This window comes from Notamacropus eugenii, chromosome 4 (genome assembly GCF_028372415.1).
Source record: "Notamacropus eugenii isolate mMacEug1 chromosome 4, mMacEug1.pri_v2, whole genome shotgun sequence".
Lineage (NCBI taxonomy): Eukaryota > Metazoa > Chordata > Mammalia > Diprotodontia > Macropodidae > Notamacropus > Notamacropus eugenii.
In genome coordinates, this window is record NC_092875.1 from 167,915,938 (window position 1) to 167,935,460 (window position 19,523).

Genomic DNA, 19,523 nt, shown 5'->3' on the forward strand with positions numbered 1-19,523 from the left:
ACACAAGGGAGGAGAGGGAGAATCCATCTGTTGAAGAAAACAAAATTATATGTTGGCCATCCATGTTTGTTAATCACCAACAATTTTTCAACTCTCTGCATCATTACTTTGTAGACAAATCTTCATTTTATTCCTTACTTATGTAGATTCAAAGCATTACTTAATTTGACTCAACTATATTTTAGTCCAAAATAAATTGAAAAGGCATTTACAACATCCACTTCCACCCAGGCAAAGTGTAAAGTTTTCCCAAGGGCTCAGCCTAGTGTTGCATTTTGTATTTTCAGACAGAGATGTGATTCTTGACTGGCTGAGAGAATGCTGAGCATGATGCAATGATACATGAGGGAAATGGTTGGCAAAATCTTTTGAAAAGCAATTGAAGAGAGGCATGTCACAAAATGACAAGGAACAGACTTTTGAATAGTAGGTTAGACTCTAGCCATGGAGAGATCTCCTTGGAGGAGAAACTGGCTTTTCATCATGTTCCTTGAATCCCTGTCTTATAATTCTGGAGAATGCTAAGGGCTGGTTTCCCTTAGTGAAATCATTCTCTCTTTCTTTGGTTTAGGTAAAGTGTTTTATCTTATGCCCAGATAAATGAAAAGCTCCTTTACTTTTTTATATTCTATTATTTATTCTAATCTGAATAATTTCCATGATGTCTGTTCACTGTTTCATGAAAAAAGCTCCTTTACTTTTTTATATTCTATTATTAATTTCCATGATGTCTGTTTGCTGTTTCACTTGGCTAGGTGAGTTTGCTCATTATTTGTTACTTGTGATGGTCTTTTGTGTAGTCAACATTTGGTGGGAGAGAACTCAGGTGGGAATACTAAGCTGTTATCCTCCTCTTGAAAGCAAGCAAGGAAAATGGTGTGGATGCTCGACCCCAATATTGTATCTCATAGACTTACAGACATGTGATGTGAAGTAGATAGATTCTAGTTCTAGCCTAATATCTCTCTTGTGGATAGGAGACTATAGGAGTGATCACTCAATTGTGACAGTCATGGATCCTGCCTGTCCCACCTTGGTGTCTATGCAGAGACTTCCCCTTCTCATATCTGCAAATGTGATAATAACAGCATTCCTTAAAAATTAAGAAACCCAGTTTTCAGTTTGAATATCCTGTACACATGAGCCGAACTGTTTTTATATATTTGGGCAAAACACACATATATCTTGCACATATTAAAAAATCACAAAAGAAAAGACATGATATTTGCATGATTAATCCTATAGATTTCTAATTTGGCATAGTTTCCAAAAGATACTCCTGTATTTGATGGTTATGGTTTTTCTGAAGACGTTGGTTTTGAAAATATATATTTGAAAAAATTTACTCATTTTAAAGACATTTTAAAGCTAATGATTGATTGTCAGGTTTTGAAAACAAATACTGTTATTCAATTTTTTTCTGCTTCAACTTAAAATCACTATTCAATAGTCATCCAACCACAGCTAATAGAAAAAAACCTGAGAAATGGAGCCAATCTCAGATCATTGACGAAAAATTTCCAACTCACAAGTTGTAACTGTAATTTAAATGGGAAAATCTTTCCCCTTCATTAATAGACTCAAGTGACCTGCTTAAGTCACATGTAAGCCTAAATCACAGGAGTTTAAGTCACATGGAGCCTGTGGTAGGAGTAGTTTACTGAACAGATGGAGTTGGAAGGGTGGAACAGGAAGAGGTAGAGCTGGAGCAGAGCTGAGAGGAAGTTGGTCAGACTAGTCAGAGCTGGGAAAGACAGAGGAAGAACAGAAGAAGCAGGCAGCTAGCTGTGAGTGAGAGAAGGACATTTTGCTCAGGGAAGCCTAACAGAGGGAAGACTTGGGAATAGTGTTGTCCTCTGCATTGTTATTGTGTATAGATTTCTTTGTTACTATGATGGATTTGGCTTTCTGGTGTCTGAATAAATGTTTTGGTTCTGTCTTCCATATGGAGAGTCTGTTATACTTTGTGATTCAAAACTATTTTACTATATTCATAGTTGCCAGCAGTGATGTGAATATTGCCTTGGTGATGCACAAGTGGCATCAGAAAAGTGAGGGCAGCAAACTAACAGAGATTCTCTGAAACACAGACCTTGCTTGTCACCCCAAGATCAAGCCATTCTGCCTGACTCAGATTATAATAGTAACTAACATTTAGGTAGCACTGACCATGTGCCAGGCCTTGTGCTAAGTACTTGAAAATGATGAACTCACTTCTTGCTCACAACAATCCTGGGAGATAGGTGCTGTTGTTATCCCCATTTTACAGATGAGAAAACTGAGGCAAACAAAGATGAAGCAACTTTCCCAGGGTCATACATCTAGTAAATGTCTGAGACTGAATATGAACTCAGGATCTTCCTGACTCCAGGCCCAGTCCTCTATCTACTGAGCCATCTAGCTGCCATATATTAAATTTGACCTTTGCTCCCATTCTGGTTTCTGCACTGGACCCCACCTTCTACCTCTGGTGCCCTGCAACAGAGCCCTTACTTCTCAGAGCACCAACTCTAGTTCTGTGTGACCACCCCCACCTTTCAGTCCTTTCTCTATGTGAGTTGGGGAATTTTTCTCCCTAGGCTGGAAAGCATTCAGGCCTATGTCCCAGATTTTCCTTAGAGTGGGTCAAGAGAAACAGTACCATTTTCATGTGATTACATAAAGTATTTTTAAAAACATTTTTACAAGAAAAAGTGTAATATGCCATCAGAGTGTCATAAAAACATCTATATGGTCTTAAGAACCTTATCAAAGTAAGTTTTTACTCAACGGAGCATGACAGTTTTCCTGAGCAGTCTTGAGTTTCTGCATCTGTGAGCATGAAGAGGCACTTGGGGAGTGGTTTGCACCAGAAGATGTAGTTTCTGTGTATTCATTGGCTTTGCTTAAAAGATTTTTGTTACAAGGAAAGGTTCATTGAGTTGGAGATTAAGGGAAATGATGGTGATATAAAAACAAAAGGCCATAATAAAATTTATTTTTAAAGGAAAAACAGACATTGGAGACAGTTTTAGAAATATCAAGTGCACATTCAGGAAATATATTAAAGGGCATAACAAATCCACTATTAAAAATTTTAATGCATCAACACTCCCATGAATCCATGACATCATCCATTTGCATTATCTTCTTTGGTGCAGGTAGTGTTTGTTGGAAATTATTATCTTTATTTGGGGGTGGGAGAAAGGTGGATGGTAATGGAATACTTTAAGAACCTGAATTCCAGAACAAATAAAGTATATACAAATGAAACAATCTCCTGCACACAAAACGTGAAAGGACAAACATCTTCCAACTCAGCAGAAGGCATGAATTTCTTTCCCAATCAAATTAGATCTCACACTATTATGCAAACTATCAAAAGGAAAACCAAAGCTAAAATCCTGGACCCTGAAACATTACCATACAATAAGTTATTAAAGCTAGGACTTAGATCTTTTTATTTTAATGTGAAGCCTGCTCTCCAAGATGAACTTCAAGAAGAAACCATTATTTACTTACATGTTTTTAAATGTCCATTGCTGAAAGACTCTGAGTACACATAAAACAACTATACTCTTTCAAAAAAAACCATAAAAATCTTGGCTCTAAAGTAACAAAAAAATTGTAATTATCCGGAGGGAAAACAGTTATTTTCTCCATGTCCTGGAATTCAGCACACTGGGAATCCATCAGATCAGGAAAGAGAAAAAGTTCCAAAAGTGTGGGCTAGTACTGAATGAGTCTAGTTCCTGTGAATATAAATCTGGAAAGCAGAAAGGAATTGACTCTTGTTTCCTGGAGAACAATGGGGAGAGAGAGATAACTTAGGTAATAATAGGCCTTTGTCATTAGAAACAAGGTCTCTCTGATAGGCACTGATTCCAGTGGTTTGTTACATCTTAGCCTATGTGAATACTTGAAGAACTGGTGATTTCTACACCAATACAGATGGCAACAACCCTATAATTTGGTAGATATTCTCTGAGATTTTCTATAGATTAAAAACTGATCACCTTGTGGTCAACCTGGTGGTGAAACTCTCTGTACTTAATTAGGCTAGTCTTCAGACAAAAATGTCCATCTTTGGACCCTTACCTAAAGTCATTCTAGCTTGATACATATGACCATTGCCACAATTACCACCACACCCAATAAAAAAGCTGAATAAGATGTTAGGGGAGATGAAATTCCTGCTTAATGCATGAATCACAGAAGGGACTGACATGATTATCTGCCAGACCTGCCTCTCCAAAGCCAGAATCCAAACCCTAAAAACGCTGAGAAGAAAAGAAGTTACTCAAAGGGGGAAAAAAAGGAAGTTCAATGCTAGTAAGTTTGGTTACAACTTTCCAGAACACAGAGATACCAAAACATGCCAAGCACAAAAATCTGAAAGCACTACAACTTTCAAGTGAATCATATGAATTAGTCCTAACTCTACTTTTGGTAACTTTGTAAATTTTCAAATATCATTAAGTTTTATAAAAATCTAGAATTTTATTTTATATAAGATAGCATGCTGCTGGTATAATCCTGATAAACATTTCCATTCCTCACAGTCAACTTCAAAAAGAGAACATTAGTTTATTTTCATAGAATCACAGAGTTAAAAATAAATTTCAGAGAAATTTTCCTCTACAATATCCATAGCAAGTAGCCATCAGACCTCCATTTAAAGATCTCCAGTGACACATCAGTTCGTGATATAGTCCCTTTTTTTATTTTTGGATGGCACTAAATGCTAGAAATCTTTTCCCCCCCTTTATGTTAAGCCTTTCTGGAATATGCCTCTTTGGAACATCTATTCATTGCTACTAGTTCTGGTGTGAATTCAGTAAGACAGGCAGAATCTCTTTTCCACATGACAGTGTTTCAAACACTAAAAGACTGCTTTTACTGTCTACCATTGCCACCTCCTTCCTAGGAAAACCTCCCCAGTTCCTTCAATAGATTCTCAAATGACCTCAAAGTCCTGTGCTGTAGCATTCACTCTCCTCAAGAAAAGGATCAAGGACTTAGAGCTAGAAGGGACTTTAGGGATCATCTAGTCAAATTCTCCTATATTACAGATAAGGAAATTGAAACCCAGAACCTGTCCAAGGTCACAGAAATAACAGTAATCATAGTTGGTGGTGGTGGTTGTGGTGGTAGTAGTAGCAGCAGCAGCAGTAATAGTTAACAGTAGTAGTCATTGTGGCAGTAGTAATAGTAGTAGTAGCATAGCATTTGAAGGTTTACACGATGCTATTATTATTTCTGTTTTGCAGATGAGATAACTGAAGCTGAAAGAAGTTTAATGACTTCCCAGAATTGCATCACTGGTAAATGTGTGAAGTAGAATTGAAACTCAGATCTTTCCGACTTTAGGTCCACCCTCCTATCCACTATGCCATCCAGCAGCCTGATAACATCAGTCCTCTGACTTCACATCAAGCATCATTCCCACTGCACCACACTCCTCTCACTCTGCCTTGTTACAGCTCTTCCTAAAAACCCAGAACTCAATCAGTCCTATAGATATAGTCAAGCTAAGGCAAAGTACAGCAGGATTATCTCTGATTTCACAATGGACACTGTGCCTCTCTTAATAAGGCCTAACTTGAAGGTAGGTTTTTGCTTTTATTTTATTTTGGTTTTTGCCATAATATTATTGACTCCAGTTGAGTATGTAATCCTATAGAATCATAGAATCAAGGAATTTCTTGTGAGGAGAACCATCTGCTTCATCCTGTATCTGAACAAGAATTGTCTCTACAACGTATTCATCCAATCTTTGCTTGAAAATTACCGGTGAAAGACAATCCTCTACCTCCAGTGGCAGCTCATTCTGCTTTTGGACAGATCCAATTGTTATGAAGGATTTCTGTTTGTTTCTTGTTTTGTTTTTGGCTTCTGACAAAGCTTTCTAACTTCTAGGGCACAGAGGAAGTCAAGGCAAAAGTAAAGACAGTGCTGGTCTTAGAGAGAGAAATTCTCAGGTTCAATTTTTTTTTCTGACACATACTGACTATGTAACTTCAGACAAGTCACTTGATTACTCAATGTTCCAAGGCCACTCTCTATACTATATTTATAGAATGGTTGTCAATCTGGAGTGGGGAACAGTTTCTTACTGAGACCACCTTATGTCATTGAAATCGCAGTTCCAATTTAAAAAAAAACTCCTACCCATCATTCCTAGTTCTTCGTTCTGGACCAAACAGAACAAGTCTAATTCCTCTTTTACATGACAGTCTTTCAAATCACAGACTTTAGTGATCCCTGTTTTCCTTTCTCTTCTTTTTATTAAATTTATTTATTTTTAGTTTTCAGCATGCAATTTTCTAAGGTTTTGAGTTCTAAATTTTTCTTTCTCTCTCTCCTCCCCGCTCCTCAAGACAACAAGCATTCTGACATAGGCTGCACATGTACAATCATATTAAACACATCATGTTGTGAAAGAAGAATCAGAACAAAAGGGAAAAACCATGAGAAAGAAAAAAGGAGAGAGAAAATAGCATGCTTTGATCTTCATTCAGCCTCCATAGTTCTTTCTCTGGATGTGGATAGCATTGTCCATCATAAGTCTTTAGGAATTGTCATAGATCAATTGTATTGCTGAGAAGAGTTTAGTCTATCAAAGCTGGTCATCACAAAATGTTGCTGTTACTCTACAATGTTCTCCTGGTTCTGTTCACTTTACTCAGCGTCAGTTCACATTAGTCTTTTTAGGTTGTTCTGAAATCTGCTTGCTCATCATTTCTTATGGGACAATATTATTCCATTACATTCATATACCACAACTTGTTCGATCATTCCCCAACTGATGGGCATTCAATTCTTTGCCACCACAGAAAGAGCTGCTATAAATATTTTTGTACATAGGGGTCGTTTTCCCTTTTTTTATGATCTCTTTGGGATACAGACCTAGTAGTGGTATTGCTAAATCAAAGGGTATGTACAGTTTTATAGTCTTTTGAGCAGAGTTCCACATTGCTCTCCGGAATGACTGGATCAATTTGCAATCCTACCAACAATGCATTAGTGTTACAATTTCCCACATTTTCTCCAAAATTTATTATTTTCTTATTTTGTCATGTTGGCCAATCTGATAGGTGTGATGTGGTACCTCAGAGTTGTTTTAATTTGCATTTCTCTAATCAATAGTGATTTAGAGCATTTTTTCATATGACTATAGATAGCTTTAATTTTACAAGGTCTCTTTAGACAACCCCCATTTAAAAAATGTGGAATTATACCTAATTCTTATGATACCTCATTAGAACTACTTGTGTTTGTGTTGTTAGAATTTAATTCTCAAAAGCTTGCTATCCCTCTGGAACTGATCACTACTGCAGAATTTTATCTATGAGATCCCATCTATCCTTAATCTGAATGCTTTGAGATCAGTTTTAACTGTGGCCGGATTTCATCTGCTTTTTTATCATGAATTTTAGGGTGGCATTGAGTACTTCTATTTTAGTAACCCATCCAATCTTGTTGTTCTGAACCAGGTTCAATGTAGCAGATAGTAGAATCCCTTATTATTTTCTCTACCTTTTAAAGAACCTATTAAAGCAAATTGTTGATGTGTTAAATCTTACCTTTTAGTTAAGATAGCACCTTAATAGATGGGCTCTGCTTGGTAAGGAGCTGGTCATACTTTTGCTTTAAGTTTTGACCCAGAAATCCAATCATATTCTCAAACATTATCTTCTTAACTAACCAGATCTGCCAATTCTTAGCAGTGGTTTCTACTTTCCCTTTGAAGTAATCTATTTTTTATCATCTGAATTATGCAGAGTAAGTCAAGGCATTCATGTTTTACAAATAAAAGACTTGGCACATAGTGTAGATGCTTAATAAAGGCTTCTGTCCTTGCTCCTTCTAATCTTTCTGGAGATACTTCATTGTCTCTGATAACCTGGATGAGGGGTGGGGAACCTGTGGCCTTGAGGCCACATGTGGCCTTCTAGCTTCTTGGGTGAGGTCTTTTGACTGAGTCCAAATTTTACAGAACAAATCCTTCTATTAAGGAGATGTGTTCTGTGAAACTTGGATTCAGTCAAAAGGCCACAACTGAGGACCTAGAGGGCCACATGTGGCCTTGAGACCACAGGTTCCCCACCCCTGACCTGGACTATAAAATGGTCTGATTCTACTGATTTCACCTTCTCCTCTAGAAGAGAAAACAATTTGGACTTTCTGCATTGCTTGTCACTAGAAGATAAAAATGTGTGGCCTAGTTTCTGCAAGTCACTCTAAAATTCCAAATGCCTCCATAGTAGCTGGAAGGCAGGTCTCTGCCAGACTGGTTGGTAGTTCTTGTGAGTAAAGTGCCTGTTTGTTTTGTCTACTTGTGGCACTTAAGGCTCAGGCTTTCAGACCAGGCTTGGGAATTTGGACTTTGTACTAGAGGTAGGAGTCAACGTGAACATTATTGTTGTACTTGAAAACAGGCAGAAGTGTCAAAGATAGCTTTTATTATACAACACCACATATTTGCATAACTTAAACATCTTCTCTTGGACATTCTCAATCAGAGGACTTTTCCTACTACTTCTTATCTGAATTCTCCTTTGCTGGCTTTGTTTTTCCTCTAGAGTATTAGCAAATCAAGTGAAACTTTGAATAATTTGGATTGCTTGAGCATCTTTTTTTTTAATGTTACAAGATAGTTGATGTCAAATTAGCATTCAACTTCATTTCTTCAAAATCTCAAATTAAGACTTGATTTTGATTACTTCTAGTTTACATTTTGCACTGTTCTTGCATGTTAGCAATTTTAAAGGAAGTAAAGTTGTTTTTAAAAAATTAGATTTACAAATGCAATAATATGACAACTTTCGATGTACCTTCTCTTGCAATTATGAAGCTGTTCCACAAAATGAGGAGCCTTCATTTAATTTGTTTTCTTTCTTTGATTATAGACTTCTCCTTTGCCTCTTCATATTGTCACATGTTATTTGTACATTTAACAAGCATCGCATATTAAAAATAAATGTATCTACCACCTGTCAACTATCCCCAAGGCAGAAATAAACTAAACAAGATTAATCAAGGATCTATATATGTGATCTGGGTGTAGTGGTATTCATGATCTTAAAGGCTTTCTTAGGAATCTGTATAAGTTATCCTGTTTCTCTCCTCCTATTTAAAGTCAAATACATATTTCATCTACTTCATCATCACTAGAGTCTTCAAAACTTAAATTCTGGTTTCTTTAATCACTACTCTACTGATCCCTCCAAAGTAAGTACTCCTTCTTAAGAGACTCCAAAAATTTCCTTGAGGTCCAGAAGTGTCAGCATTTAACCAAATTATCTATCATACATAAATGTGCACCTGCTTTATCAACCTTGTAAACCACAGTCCTTGAAGTCAGAGGCTATTTCATTTATATCTGTGTCATCTAGGAGGCACAGTGAATAGAGCCCTGAGTCTGGAATCAAGAAGACTTTAATTCAAATCTAGCCTCAAACAATTTCTAATTGTGTAACCCTGGAAAGTCCCTAAACCTCCATCTGCCTCAGTTTCCTCAACTGTAAAATGGGAATAATAATAGCACCTATCTCCCAGGGTTGTTGTGAGGATATAATGAGATAGCATTTGTAAAATGCTTATGATGGTACGTGGCACTTCATAAATGCTTGTTCTCCTTCCTCCTTTCTGTGTCCCCAGAATACAATGCTTCGTATGCAGAGAAGGTGCCTAATAAATGTGTATTGAATTGGACTAGAATCATAATCATATTCAACAGGAATGCAAATAAAAAGTAACTGATAAAAAAAATAAGCCTCCTTAAATATATTTAAAGTTACCTTCTGCCCTAGAAACAAAATGCTCAACTTTCCACTGTGCTTTTTCCACCTTGAGTCAGGGAGGATGACAAGAGACAGAAAAAAAGTATAGTATTTTGCACACATTGTATGTGAATGAATGGTATTGACAGAATACAGGAGACTTTTTACAGAGAAGAAATCACAAGCAAGTGAACCAAGAGATTTCAAGGAGAAAGATGGAATAGTAAACATGAGAATTAGTCCAGAAGTCCAAAAAGATTTCTTGCTTTGGGTAATTTTAAAGTTTGGGTTTTTCTCAATATTATCATTTATTTATTTACCATTAGACTCTCCATAGCTTCATTAATTCCATGGAAGTTCACAAAAGTGGGGAGCAATCCAACTGAAAAGGTAGGGAATGAGCCCACAACTCCATACTCCATGGAAGTTAATGTGGGTAGAGACAGCTAGGAGGTTTTCTGCCCACCAGAGAGCTCTGTTAGATCCATTTCATCCACTCTTCCACATTGATCCATTTCCACCTAAACTATAGTATATTCACAATTGGTTCTTTCTCTGTATTCAACTCCTCACTCACAGTGAAACGACTGGAGGATCAAGTAGAGGGAATCAGAGATGACATAGGCCTGCCCATGAGAATGATACTAGATAGACACAGGAATGTTTGCAAATAAGAGAAAAAATTGTACTCAGAAGTCCTTAAATAAATGGTAGGTAAAGTAAGAGGATTGATTGACTTTCCAACTAGTATACACAGTAGCCCACAGGTTAGAGCTCCCATTGTTCTTGAAACATAATACTGAGTTCTATTGGCCCCTACTCACAATGTCATAATGCCATAACATCGTAATGCCAACCCAGCATTTGCAGAAAAGCAAGGGAAATTGTAAGTGAAGGAATTTCTCAATTCCCATAAGTAGAAGGTGTTTTAAAGACTTGGTGAGTTAAAGTAATAGGACATGGCAGAAACATCTGTACCAAAGAAGAAAAATGAGATCTCTTCATGTCCTTAAACTAGTGAAGGAATTCCACCAATGAGATCCTACCAAGGCTAAGTGTTCTGAGTCAGGGCAATACTCAGGAAGAAAGAATTGTGTTTGTTTGTTTGTTTGTTTGTTTGTTTTGAACATCATTAAATCCATAATTTATTGAACAAATATCTATGGGGCTTCTACTATGTTTATAGCACTATGCTAGGATTAGTGCCAAATTCAAAATATAAGACATGGACATTGTTCTTGAAGAGCTAGCAATTTTGTAGAGGAGAAAAGATGTCATGGTTCTCAGCTTCTCAATTAATGTACGTAAAACATTTTATAAACCTTAAAACACTATTATAAATGGTATATATGTTAAGGAACACTGATTCAAAAACCCAACATTACCATACCCATACCTTTTAAATTCCATAGAGGATAAGAAGGCAAAACTTAGCAGCTCATTGTTTCCATCAAAACTAAAGGCATGAGACATCCCCCAGTTGAATGGTGTTCTATTAAAGGGTGCCTCCCAATTCATTGAAATTATTAAGTGAGTGTATTTTGCAAATAATTGTTTTAATGGCTCTAAATGAAATGTTTACTTGGCCTATAACATTGTAAAAATCCATTTGTCTGGGATATTTGACCATTGAAACAAGGCTTGTTATAGAAGCAGACTTTTGCCCTATGTAAATATCAGTAAATGAAAGTTTTGACAGGAATGTATCAATGCACAAGTTTTAGAGTGATAGCTTCATAACCAAGGGATATCAGAGTCAGTCACTTCCAAACATTTGATCTCAAATGGTGTTTTATCTCTTTCTTTTCTGTTTCAACATGGAAATGGAAAAGGTGGGAAAGGATAGGGTGGGGAATCTGACTTACTGATAACCAATGACAGGAACATTTTGGATTTTTAAAATTAATTTTCACTTGTCAAACACTTGTTCTCTTCTCCTACCTCTATACCCCCTCCCCACAGAAAAATGTACAGGCAATTTTCACTTTGAATAAATTTTCGTTAAACGAATTCAACTTTACATAAAGAATTCTGAAAGAAATCTGCATTCCAATCTCAAAACCATATCTCAGTGGAGGAAAAAACTATGCCAGGGCATAGAGTTTTTAAAAAATAGAGTTTCTTTTCTGCTTGGAAGGTATCTGGGACTTACAAATTAAAGCTTGCTCTTGTATACTACTCAGAAAATCCCAGAGCATTGAAAGAAATCAGCAAAGCAACACTACCTATGCATTATTTCACTAACCCTAAGGCATGGAAAACTCTCATCACCTTTGAAAAATGGTTTATATACTGTTTCATTCCCAAGCCTAGAAGTTTTCTAATGATAATGGCACTGCTTTCAATATTCTACTTATTTTGGATAATGCCCCAGATCACTCTTTCCATATGGATGATTTTAATAACAATGTAAAAGTGGTCTACCTTCTCCCTAGTGCTACCTCATTATTACAACTTATGGATTGGAGAGTGATTATTAATTTCAAAGAACATTATTTACAAACTACATTTGCCCAGGCCATCGCAGCTTTGAACACAGACAAGGACTTGACATTGAGAGATTTCTGAAAGACCTATAATATTTACCATGCAATCAGGGTTGTTGCTAAGGCATGGGAAGAAGTAATAGAGTAATATATGAAGAGAGTTTGGAGTATGCCCACAGTTAGTTCCCAGTCTTTGTGGATTTGACAAAGAGGAAATGGCTTGAAGGAATAACAGGATTGTAAAATTAACACAAGAAATGAAGCTACAGGGGGCGGAGCCAAGATGGCGAAGTAGAAAGACGCACATACACATAGCTCCGAACCCACAAACCACAGAACGGCAGAGGGGACTAACCCAGGGCGAATTCTGCACCCAGAGACCACGGAATATTGGAGCGAGGGAGATTTCTGTTCTGGAGAGACCTGCAAACCTCTCGCGGGGGGACCTTCGCACTGGGGACTGGGCGCCGGGGTGGGAAGAAGAGATCAGCCCCGCCGCGGCAGCGACACCGTGGGAAAGAGATCCGAGAGGGCTGCGGAACGGAGTCTCCAGAGGCCACGTGGGTCCCCACACCCACAGAGGGACCTGCAAACCTCTAGCAAAAGTTCCGTCGCGCTGCAGACACGGTGCCCAGCCCAGACCTGCGGCGGCGACGGCGGCTCCGAGAGACAAAGTTCTGAGAGGGATCCGGAGGCGGAATCTTCAGCAGCTGCACGGGCCCCCCACCAACAGGTGACTGACGGGGGTAGGTGAGAGAGTCTCTTTGGCGGGTTGAGAGGGGAGTGAGGTGCCCCCATAGCTCGAGCCCCCCCGGGAGGTGGGGGCTGAGAGGCGGCTGCTGACGGGGGCTCCCCAAATGGACGGGAGCCTGGATCCATTGTGGAAGGTCTGTGCATAAACCTCCTGAGGGAATTGAGCCAGAGAGGTGGCCCTGCCCCTGACCTCAGCACCTGAACTTAATTCTCACACTGAATAGCAGCCCTGCCCCTGCCAAAAATCCTAAGGCGGGAAGCAGCATTTGAATCTCAGTCCCCAAACACTGGCTGGGAGGACCAGGAGGCGAGGTGGGTGTGAGGAGAACATTCAGAGGTCAGGCCACTAGGTGGACACAATGCCAAGAAAAGGGAAAAGAAATAAAACTATTGAAGGGTACTTTATCAGAGAAAAAAAACTTCCTCCCTTCCTTTCTGATGGGGAGGAACAATGCTTGCCATCAGGCAAAGACACAGAAATCGAGGATCCTGTGTCCCAGCCTACCCAATGGGCTCGGGCCATGGAAGAGCTCAAGAGGAATTTTGAAAATCAAGTTAGAGAGATGGAGGAAAGACTGGGAAGGGAAATGAGAGGGATAAGGGAGAAGCATGAAAAACAGATCAGCTCCCTGCTAAAGGAGAACCAAAAAAATCTTGAAGAAATTGGCACCTTGAGAACTAGCCTAACTCAGCTGGCAAGGGAGGTGCAAGGGGCCAATGAGGAGAAGAAAGCTTTCAAAAGCAGAATTAACCAAATGGAAAAGGAGATTCAAAAGCTCACTGAAGAAAATAGATCTCTCAAATCTGGAATGGTACAGATGGAAGCTTTGGACTTTTCGAGAAAGACAGATATCTCAGAACATACCGCGCAGATTCGAAAAATGGAAGATAACGCGAAATATCTTATTGGAAAAACAACTGACCTGGAAAATAGAATCAGGAGAGACAATGTAAAAATTCTGGGACTACCTGAAAACCATGATCAAAAGAAGAGCCTAGACATCATCCTCCACGAAATTATCAAGGAAAACTGCCCTGAGATTCTAGAACCAGAAGGCAAAATAAATATTCAAGGAATCCACAGAACACCACATGAAAGAGATCCAAAAAGAGAAACTCCTAGGAGCATTGTGGCCAAATTCCAGAATTCCCAGGTGAAGGAGAAAATATTGCAAGCAGCTAGAAAGAAACAATTCAAGTATTGTGGCTTTCAGGTAGTCCCACAATTTTTAGATTGTCTCTCCTGGATCTATTTTCCAGGTCAGTTGTTTTTCCAATGAGATATTTCACATTATCTTCCATTTTTCCATTCTTCTGTCTTTGTTCTGTGATTTCTTGGTTTTGAGAAAAGTCATTAGCCTCCATCTGTGCCATTCTAATTTTGAAAGAACTATTTTCTTCAGTGAGCTTTTGAATCTCCTTTTCCATTTGGCTAATTCTGCTTTTGAAAGCATTCTTCTCCTCATTGGCTTTTTGAACCTCTTTCGCCAATTGAGTTAGGCTAGTTTTCAAGGTGTTAATTTCTTCAACATTTTTTTGGGTCTCCTTTAGCAGGGAGCTGATCTGCTTTTCATGTTTTTCTTTCATCTCTCTCATTTCTCTTCCCAGTTTTTCCTCCACCTCTCTAACTTGATTTTCAAAATTCTTTTTGAGCTCTTCCATGGCCTGAGCCCATTGGGTGGGCTGGGGCACAGAAGCCTTGATTTCTGTGTCTTTGCCTGATGGTAAGCATTGTTCTTCCTCATCAGAAAGGAAGGGAGGAAATGCCTGTTCTCCAAGAAAGTAGCCTTCTATTGTCTTACTTCTTTTCCCTTTTCTGGGCATTTTCCCAGCCAGTGACTTGACCTCTGAATATTCTCCTCACACCCACCTCACCTCCTGATCTTCCCAGCCCGTGTTTGTGGTCTGAGATTCAAATGCTGCTTCCAGCCTCAGGGCTTTTGGCGGGGGCAGGGCTGCTATTCAGTATGAGATTATGTTCTGGTGCTGAGGTCGGGGCAGGGCCACCTCTCAGGCTCAGTTCCCTCAGGGGGTTTATGCACAGACCTTCCGCAATGGATTCAGGCTCCCGCCCGCTTGGGGAGCCCCTGTCTGCAGCCGCCTCTCAGCTTCTACCTCCCGGGGGGGGCCTGAATTATGGGGGCACCCCGCTCCCCTCTCGACCCGCCAAAGAGACTCTCTCACCCACCCCTGTCACCTGTGGGTGGAGGGACTTGTGCGGCCACTGGAGATCCCGTCCCTGAAGCCTGCTCGGATCTGTTTCTCTCGGTGCCGCAGCCGTGGCCGCAGCAGATCTGGGCTGGGCTTTGTGTCTGCAGCGCGACGGACCTTTTGCGAGAGGTTTGCAGATCCCTCTGTGGGTGGAGGGACCCGCGTGGCCGCTGGAGATCCTGTCTGTGAAGCCTGCTCGGATCTTTTCCTCTCGGTGGCGCGGCCGCGGCAGGGCTGCACTCAGCTCCCAGTCCCGGTGCCCAGTCCGCAGCGCGAAGGACCCCCCCGCGAGAGGTTTGCAGGTCTCTCTGGAACAGAAATCTCCCTCGCTCCTATGTTCCGTGGCCTCTGGGTGCGGAATTCGCCGTGAGTTACTTCCCTGTAGCCATTCTATGGGTTGTGGGTTCGGAGCTATGTGTATGTGCGTCTTTCTACTCCGCCATCTTAATTCAAGTATTGTGGAAATACAATCAGGATAGTACAAGATCTGGCACCTTCTACATTGAGGGATAGAAGGGAATGGAATAGGATAATCCAGAAGTCAAAGAAACTAGGACTGAAGCCAAGAATCACCTACCCAGCAAAACTGAGTATAATACTTCAGGAGAAAAAATGGTCTTTCAATGAAATAGAAGACTTTCAAATTTTCCTGATGAAAAGACCAGAGCTGGAAAGAAAATTTGACTTTCTAACACAAGAATGAAGAGAACCATAAAAAGGCGAACAGCAAAGAGAAATCATAAGGGACTTACTAAAGTTGAACTGTTTACATTCCTACATGGAAAGACAATATTTATAACTCTTGAAACATTTCAGTATCTGAGCACTGGGTGGGAGTACACACACACACACATGCACACACGCACACATACATAGAGACAGAGTGCACAGAGTGAATTGAAGAGGATGGGATCATATACTAAAAAAAAAAAATGAAATCAAGCAGTGAGAGGGAAATATTGGGAGGAGAAAGGGAGAAGTTATATGGGGCAAATTATCTCTCATAAAAGAGGCAAGCAAAAGACTTATTAGTGGTTGGATAAAGAGGGGAGGCAAGAGAAAAACATGAGATCTACTCTCATCACATTCCACTAAAGGAAAGAATATAATGCACACTCATTCTGATAGGAAAACCTATCTCATAATACAGGAGAGTGGGGGACAGGGGCTCAAGCAGGAAGGGGGGGAGGATAGAGGGGAGGGCATGGGGAGGAGAATGCAATACGAGGTCAACACTCATGGGGAGGGAAAGGACCATAAGAAAATAGAAGTAATGGGGGACAGGACAGGATGGAGGGAAATATAGTTGGTCTTATACAACACAACTAGTATGGAAATCATTTGCAAAACTAAACAGATATGGCCTATATTGAACTGCCTGTCTTCCAAGGGGAAGGGGTAGAGAGGGAGGGAGCTAAAGAAGTTGGAACTCAAAGTGTTAGGACCAAATGTAATGTTCTTACCACTGGGTAACAAGAAACACAGGTTAAGGGGTCAAGAAAGCTATCCGGCCCTACAGGACAAAAGAGAAGACGGAGACAAGGGCAGGGAGGGAGGATAGAGGAGAGAGCAGATAGGTCACAGGGGCAATTAGAAAACTTGGGTCTTGGGGGGGAGGGGGAAAAAAGGGGAGAAAATTTGTAACCCAAAATTGTGTGAAAATAAATGTTAAAAGTTTAATTAAAAAAAAAAAAAAAGAAATGAAGCTACAAGTGGATGAGAATGATGTGAAGGAGCTGAGTTTCATGGAGAACTGTTGAATGAGGATGTGATTGAGCTTCCAATCACAAAGATTAAAGAAGAAGAAAGGGAAACGGGAACCTGAGGTCAAACCAAACCTGGCAAAAACGTTGAGCGAATTTTTTTCTTGCATTGAAAATATAGATCCAAATACTATAAAGTTTTTAAAAGTCCAAAGACTAGTTGAGGATGATATTGCTTGCTATTATCAAATATACAAGGAATAGAACAGAACTGCTGTCCAAACATCTCTCCACAGCTTCATAAAAAAAGTTGCGCAATCAACCACTAGTGATAAAGGCTGGGTGCAGTGGGAGGAGAAGGGGGCAGCATACTGCACACACATGTTAACTCTACCATACGCTATCATGCATACCTTATTAACTTTACCTTTCATTTCATAATTTTGTTTCTTATCATGGTACAATATTTAATATGTGTGTATCTTAGTACATTTTCTCACTTGTGAGAAGGTATTATTTTGGGTATGCCTTGTTATATAGGCTAAGTGAAGCTGATAAGTAGGGGTAAATTCACATTATGCAAAAATCTATGTACAGGTGTGCCAAATGGTCCACTTACGTAAAGCAGAAACTGTCTATACCGACGTTAAACTGTGTGACCTTATTAAATTGAATATAGCTATGGCAGCATGGATTACCTTGAAAGTTCTCTCTCCTCAAGCTGTCTGCAAAGATGAAATGAAGTGGTAGGTTGAGGCAGTCGTCTCACTTATTTGTGTTTAAAACACTCTTTAAGGAGGTAGAGACATTGAGAAGCAGTGTGACATGGTGAAGACAGCTGGCCTCAGAAGTTAGAAAACCGGGATCCAAATCCTCCCTTTGACTTACTTGACATGGTGACTTTGGATAAATCTATTAACCTTTCCATGCCCTGAGGCAACTCTCTCAAGCTCCAAGTGGCTGAATAGGTTCTGATCTGCATTAGTAGAAAGAGTTTCTCATCAGAAATTCCTTACATGGACAAAAAAAAAAAAAAAATCACAGGTCTAGTCTCAAAACCACCCAAAAGATACTAAAAAGATTTCACTCTCTTAAGAACATGGCAACATTGTTTCAATTCACTAGACAATAGTTTGATTTTTCAGTTCGTTGGTCCTTTATGACAATTTGGAAGACACCTCCATGGCCCTTGAAACAATGGAAACCAACATTCCACAAGAGTACCATGGGATACCATAGAATTTTAAAGCTAGAAAAAAATCTCAGATCTCATCAAGTCCAATCCTAAACAATGAGATCTATGGAAATTAAATGACTTCCAAGTATGCACACAAATGTGTGCTTTGTATGTTACGAATAGAAACAATATTCTGATTTGTAATTAAAGAATATACAATTATTTATAACAATTTGAGCCTGGAGAAGCTGGATGCTTAGCAGCTGTGTGATTCCGGACGTCACTTAACTTTTGCCTGTCTCAGTTTCATCTTTTGTAAAACGATGATAATAATAGCATATATCTCTCAGGGTTGTTGTGATGATAAAATGAGAAATTTGTAAAGCATTTTGCAAACTTTAAAGTGCTAGATAAATGCTAACCATTAATTTATGTTCCTTTCACATGTTTTTGGTATTTTTTTAACTGAAAATCTTTGTTCATGTTGTGGAAGAGGTGGGGGAGGAGTGAACAGGAATTACTGTAACTTTTCATATATCTTTTTCTCCTGAAGGTTAAGTTCATTATAATATTCTTCTCCCTGTGCCCTACTGCATCATAAATAGCTACACCCCATTTATTAATGTTACAGAATACACCTCCAGGCCTGGCTGATTTTCCTTGATTGTGAAAGAAAAGGAAAAAAAATAGACTGATAAAACTAGATTTGTATTTTGTTTCACATAGAATTTCTCTTCTAACAAGTGTTCTTTGGCATTTTATAATATTAGTTATTATTATCCCTTTTTTTTGTATGTAAATGACAGATAAAATCTGAAGAATTCAGAAACGTATCCATTGCCCAAATACTTCATCCAATATATGAAACATTCTTCTCTCACTCCTTTTTTTCATTACATCTGATAAACATATAAGATGGTTAGGATTTGTATGGCAGATTAGGCAAAGATTTCACATTTACTTGGGAGCATATGGTATAAATCACTCTTAGAAGGAGTTTTTATCAAAAAAAAAAAAGCATGTTGATAATTGGAGCTATTATAATGGCTGTTCCATTATAACTACAGTTGAACAATGTGATTTAATACATAGTTCTATAGTGTTTTTACATGAACTTTATTATAACTGACTTAAGATTTGAGGAATAAGGCCATGCAGGGAAGAGAGGTTGGAATATTATCTCTGAAAACACACACACAAATTTTAAAAAAACATGAAAAAGAAAACATTTTATTCTTTTTCCTCTAAAAGTAAAAGATACTTCTATTTTTTTCTTTTGCCACCACAGAGTTCTTAGTATTCATAGTGGTTCTATTTATAGAGTTCACAAGAACTTAGACTATTTTGTGTTCTTTAGTCATTACGACGCAACTACTAAATGACTGTTTTCCTTACTTTTGGAATGAGCTCAAAGTCATTAACTCCTTGC

At 39.0% G+C, this 19,523-nt stretch overlaps 1 protein-coding gene across 1 annotated transcript in view; it reads right to left on the bottom strand.

Moving 5' to 3' along the window:
- CNBD1 (cyclic nucleotide binding domain containing 1) overlaps positions 1 to 18,029 on the bottom strand; it is a 695,007-nt gene extending 676,978 nt beyond the window's left edge. Inside the window, exon 1 of the mRNA XM_072603626.1 lies at positions 17,616 to 18,029. The gene's annotated coding sequence lies outside the window, so the exon portion shown is untranslated. The remainder of the gene's footprint in view (positions 1 to 17,615) is intronic.
- Positions 18,030 to 19,523: the final 1,494 nt, after the last annotated feature.